At 42.8% G+C, this 6,234-nt stretch overlaps 1 protein-coding gene across 2 annotated transcripts in view; it reads right to left on the reverse strand.

Annotated features, from left to right (window-relative positions):
• Positions 1–6,234, reverse strand: part of SNRK (SNF related kinase) — a 58,299-nt gene that overhangs the window by 50,354 nt on the left and 1,711 nt on the right. Inside the window, exons 1-2 of one of the 2 annotated variants that reach the window (XM_019536489.1) lie at positions 6,196–6,234; positions 2,004–2,150 (exon numbers count right to left, since the gene is read on the reverse strand). The gene's annotated coding sequence lies outside the window, so the exon portion shown is untranslated. The remainder of the gene's footprint in view (positions 1–2,003; positions 2,151–6,195) is intronic. The other variant, XM_019536494.1, reaches the window with a different exon arrangement.

Raw genomic sequence — 6,234 nt, forward strand, 5'->3', positions numbered from 1 at the left:
ACTTGGCCAGCCTCCTCCCATCCCCAGCAGCATGTGGGAAGCCAGCTTCAGCTGCATGCTGCTTTTCCTGGCTGGTGCCAACCCGGCTGGGCCCATCCCATCCAGGGCAGCATGTGGCTGAAGCTGGCTTTGCACGTGCTGCTGGGGAATGCCCAGCTGGGTTGGCACTGGCCAGCAGAAGCAGCAGTGGAGCCTCTTGCCTTTTGGGAGCAGCTGGCGCTAGTAGGGGGAAAATGCAGCAGCACGTGGGGAAGCCACTGCTTGATAGGGCACAGGATGGGCTGGAAGGGCTGCACCAGGGAAGGAAAGTTGTGGCTGAGCCCCCTGCAGCTGTGCTGTATGCTCCTTTAAGACTGAACAATATGCTCAAGAATAGAGCATGAATGATCTGGGTTCCTACATAAATTTGGAGCAGGTAAAAATCTTTGTAAAAATATTGTCCAGTATTTGGATTGTGTTTGCTTCTGTTTCTCTCTGTGCGGGATTGGGGGTTCAACTTGTTACTACTCATTAAAAATGTGTTACTAACAAGTTATTAATTCAATAAAAGTAAATCTTTTTGAAGATTATTCTCAAAAATGCCCATATTTTGTTGCTTTGATTAGCTTCCACCGTGGCTGATACCTTTTCCACATTTGATCTGTCGACTTGCATTATGCTTCTTTCATTCATTGAGAAGTGAGTAGAAGTGAAAGTGTTTATTTTAGTCAAGTGTTTGGTATTATTTCATTCTTGCTTTTATATCATTTTTATTTTGGATTTTAAACCACATTTCCAGACCCATTTCATTGTCACTTCCTGCAACTTCATTGGTGTCAAATGACATCACTTCCTGATACAATACCACTTCCTGTGAGATCTTTGAATATGGCTCACCGGCCCACTGGATGATAAAAAGTTCGTGATCCAGCCCCACATTCAAAAAGGTTGGACACCCCTGCCTTGGATCATGTCATCTGTATAAAAACATCTACCCCCCGCTAATGCATGGTACCCTCAAGACTTCTGGGGAACCAACTAGTGCATGCAGATACTGGGGTATAAGCATGAGCTTTCCCATGGAAAAAATAAAGTGCACCCTAAGACCCTAGTAAGATGTGATCCACGCTATGAAAATCTAAGAACCCCAGCACTAATAGTCTCCAGCAGAAACTTATGCTTCAGGCTGTAGCTCCAACACCAATTACTTCCTGTACTGTGTTTATGTACTTTGATCCTATACTGAACACGTACTAGTACAAAATAGTGTATAGACAAGTCATAACAGACAACATTCAGCAAAATAAGAGTTTGCAGAGTTCTACAGAGCAGTTCTCTACATATTTTCAAATAGTGCAGTGGAGAAAGATGAGCATTAGACTTAAAAAAAAATAATAATTGCTCCACCCATTCCATATTATTCCCACTGGCATTCTATTTTTGCCATTTTGAGCATTAGGCTTTTTCTTCTACTCACACCAAATAGGGACAACATCAAAATAAATCCATTTTGACACTAAATACAGCCAACTACTTTTTTCTACTGCAGAGCTCCCTAAAGTAGCAAAAAGCTCTTTCCTTAGCCCCCAAAATATTAATTAACTTGATTACAAACTAGCCAATAGATAAATGATGATAATATAATCAAAGAAGTGGCAAGCTTTTTGATTAACTTTCCTTGATTCCAGAAATAAGACCATATAGTCTTCTCATTCCAAACAGTTCGTTTTTCAAAGGCCGGTAGGCACTACCCAAGTAATTTTCGCTCCTCTTTGGAACTCTAAATCCCTTATCTTCCTACTTCATCCTACTCCCTATATTTTTTTTAATAAGCGGAAGCCTGAAACTGTTTCAGAAGGGCTGCCTATGCAAATACAATATGTAAATAATATTGTTGAGGGCCATATCATGATTGAGGGTACTGTTTTCTATCAAACAGAGAAATCTCAGTGTTCATTTGGAAAGTTATTTGTACGGATTTTATCGAAAGAAAGAAGAGACAGGTCAAATTTCTGTTCACCAACCTTGACAGTGCCCCTTCAGAGGGATCATTTGGGTCTATTCTTTGCTCATGAAGTCTCATCGATGCATTGTTTTTTCCAAGGGTCTACTTACTGGTGTCTCCAAAGGAAGTTCTGATGTCAGTTTTGCATTCTTTTTTCCCTTAGTTCCTAAGCAAGCAGAGATGTTTTTAATTATTACTCCTTACTATATGTAAATATTTATAGACCATAACAAAATTAACTACATTTCACACCATTTTATTCAACATTCTGATAGTACCTCAATGCCAGTCAATTCTTTCTAGCAACTGAAATACCCCAATACTGCAGCACATAATTCAAAGAAAACAGCAGAATAATGCAATGTGGGTTTTTTCCATCTCATGGACTGGCATAGGTAGGTTAAAAAAAAGTCTAACATGAACCAAGCTCTGAAAGCTTAGCTACAAATAGACACAGGTACTGCTAAAACCCAAAGCAAAATGTTTGTAAGCTCAAACATTTCCCATTAAAATAAGATTTCAACAGCACCTCTTTGACCTAAATTCAAGAGAGCTTCACTTGTTCAGCAAATGTCTCAGATAGTAGAGCTCAGAGACAATTGGTTTAAGCATAATATGCATTCATAATACTGAAACTTTTCCATCAGGACCTGCAACCACAAGCTACTTCACCTTAAGGATTCACAATGTCCTTCCTCACCTACAGTTATTCAGTTTGGTTTTTTTTAATCTTCATCACTAACCTCTTAAGTTAGTTTTGAATTGGCAGAAAAGTGAAATTCATTGTGCTTTAATACCTGTAGACTGAAGCCATAAAATCCTGAGCCACTGTCTTATATTTCAAGATCTACCAGGTTTGACCTGGTAGTAACTGAATGAGAGACTGCTGAAGAAGACAATGGATAATACAGGAGTCATGCTGGTACATCTTTTCCAAGCTGGGATAACATCAGTGCACCAAAACAACTATAAGGGGGGCAGTGTGCAGATGAGAGATGCAGGCTTTCAGATGAAAGATCTCATCCATTTACAATTATTCAAGATAATATGGCACTTTTCCTTCAAGAAGTTCTTAACAATAACACCCTGGCCAAATTCATTGCTGGATTCTACACTCCGCCAATTTACATTCTCTCCGCTTTTCAAATAGATGCACAATTTCTCATATCCTACTGCTGTGTAGAAGCTGTTGCAACATCTCTTTATATTATATATGGGGCTGCATCACAGATACATAAACCACAGAACATATTATTATGTGCCACCTCAAAAGTGGTTGACAACATGCCTAATAGTACTTTGCAGCACATGATGGGCTCATTGTTATGTACAACTTCAGGGTCAAACAGGGCCCACAGCCAGATCCAGCCCATGATGATGGGTCATCAACCTCATGGGGCTTCTTGTGAGCATCTTGGGGGGCCAGATCAATCTTGCAGGGCTCATCATAGCTGCTGCCAGACCTCCTGCAGTGACAGCATTAATCCCCATGGCTGCCAGACCCATGGTTTCAGTACAGCTCCAGAACCAAGAATGTTAACATCACTCATTTCACCTCCCCAGTTACCCCCACAGCTGAAGTTAGGGGGTTTTGGTCACCCTGGTTTCTAAAATTGTCTGCAGGGGAAAAGGGGAGCCAAGCAGCAGTGGTATTAACTCTCTGGGTTCCAGAGCTGCACTGAAACAGCAAATCTGGCAGCCGCAGGGATTTACACTGTTCACACACTGTCCCAGCTGCAGGGCCAAATGAGTTTGACATCCCAATATAACACATAACCTAAAATAAGAAACAGATGACTTAATTAAAAGAAAGCACTAGATGACCATACAGTTGAGATGCACAACAGTGCAGCAAAAAAGTTTTCAGGTTAACAATAAAGCGCTTTATGAGATTTTGGGGAGAAAAGAACAAGAGGAATAGTATTACTGGCAAGCCTCATGAAAAAGATGCATTTTGAGGAGGAAGCTTGCTAAACTCTTACTAGTGTGTGCCTGGCAGAAGAGACAGCATTGGAGATAGACAAGGCAGCAAAAAAAGGCAGGATAAGTGGTAGTGGTCATGCATAAAATGATGCCAAAATGAAGAGTGCAAGATTAGATTCGGATAGAAAAGAAGTTGCATAAACCTGATATAGAAGGCATACAGGGAGCAAGCAGAGTGAACTGAAGGGAAGAGAAGGCAAGGTGATCAGAACAGCATGAGACAAAGGTTATCTTCACTGTATGAATACAGAAAAAGAGGCTGCAGCTAAACTAAGAGGTTGGGTAGACACATATATTTACACCCATTTTAAAGCGATTTACTAATAGTTTTAAATAAATGGAATGTGAAAACCTATTGGAATTTAGACTACCTCTTTTATTGCACTACTGGAAAAGGTTATAAAGGTTTTAGATCACCTACACTGGGCTGACTTGAATCCTGTTACAATGCCTACTGATCCTAGAATGGGAGTGAATTTAAGTTCAGGGAACATCAGTAAAACTGAAAAGTTAAGACACTGACTATACAAAGGAAATTAAGTGAGTTTTTTAAAATTTTTGACTGTTTATACTGTATAAAAGAAAAACAAAATTTGCCCTTTTATTCAACCTTAGCTGAATCAGAAATGTCAAATCCAGCCTTCCCCAAATTTGATGGAAGCTTTGATGCTTCAGATGTGGATTGCAAGGTCTATAAAATGTAATTCAAAGGATGAGGACCTGAGGTCTTCAGGCATTTGAAATTTGCAAAAAATATTTGCATTTCCTAACTATCTGAATAAAAGTTAACTTCTCTTCCCAGTAATTCAGGTTTCACTTAACATAACCCTAATCACCAGAATCTTCTAGTGAAAATAGTTTAGGCAAGACCTGAATTGCTAATATAAAAAACAAAACAGGAAAACTCTCAAAAACATTGGTATTTAATATATCAAATAAAATAAGAACAGACCCTGTTTAAAATCGTGCGCAACAGATATTTATAAATTTGTTCTGTTTCACGAATTATAAGAGCTATCCATCATTGCTACCCAATGTAATCAACCGACTCCCCAGTACTTTTTGTTGATAACAGCTGAAGTCAGCTGCCTTTTCATTCTACATGATGTACCTCAAATAACAAACACAGAACTAATCAATTCCTCAGTGGGACATTTCTTGAGAGACCTGTTTAGCATTTTTAGAATCCGTAAAACACTAACTTTATTCCCACTTTGCCTGGATATGTATACTATCCCCCAAAGTCTAAAGGTCTCAAAGTTTTCCCCACAAAAATGCTCTCAAAACAACAGCCTGCATGACTAAGTAGTGGCTGCAGCACAGAGGGCAGGCTTAAACAGATCTCAACTCTCACCATTTGGATGCGATTCATTCATGCTAGAAAATGCCTATAAGTCATTCAGCCAATTTCTATGGTGCCAAGAACTGCTCTTTTACCATGGAGGCAGCTATTTCCCCTCCCCCCACATTTCTAGTCTTAACAAGACGTTTAAAAGGAGGATACACATAAAGCGGCCCAATAGAGCCAACAAGCAAAGCATTCCTACAACGTTTCTGTACCCCTCAGTCAAAGCTCTCTCCTTCAGGAACTGACTCCGTGCTGGAAGAGCCTTTCCACAGGTGTTTCAAGCCATAAAAAGGCCAACTGGAAGTAGGTCACATTGCTCTCCAGCCAGCCTCCCGTCACAGCGGGCATTTTCCCCAGTGGCAGCTCTTCAGCACTCAATGCAGCCGAACACCAAGACTCGCGCATCTCTCCCTATGGCTCCCTCTCTACGTAGGGCTTGCTGAGCACCTGCCATCCAGACCAGAAACCGCTGAGAAGTTATTTCCCAGAGACGTGGCCACCTGTCAAGCGGCTTTACTGCAGGAACCGCAGGGAGTGCGAAGGGCACGTCGATGCCCCCGGCCGGCCCTGCCCGCGGGCCCCGCTCCCCGCCCAGGGCTGAGATGCACTGTCATCTCCCCACCGGCCCGGCCTGGCGCTACCCTGACCCGCCCTGCCCTCCCCTCCCCTGCCACCGAGGAGGGCGAGGCGGCCCCGCTGCCACACAGGGGCAGCCGCCACGCAAAGGAACTGCTCTCGCTCCCGCGCCGCGGGGGGTGCGATGCCCGCACACGCCGCCAGCCCGCGCTCACACCTGCCCCCACGGCTGAGGAAGGCCTGCGGCGGCCCCGGCCAGCGCCCCCTCCCCTCGCAGAAGCCCCGGCCCCGCCCGGGAACTTACTCCCCGCCGCGTCTCCTCCAGCCACCGCCCCCTTCATGG

The sequence above is a fragment of the Crocodylus porosus genome, unplaced genomic scaffold (assembly GCF_001723895.1).
Source record: "Crocodylus porosus isolate Cpor-Errol unplaced genomic scaffold, CroPor_comp1, whole genome shotgun sequence".
NCBI classification, from domain to species: domain Eukaryota; kingdom Metazoa; phylum Chordata; order Crocodylia; family Crocodylidae; genus Crocodylus; species Crocodylus porosus.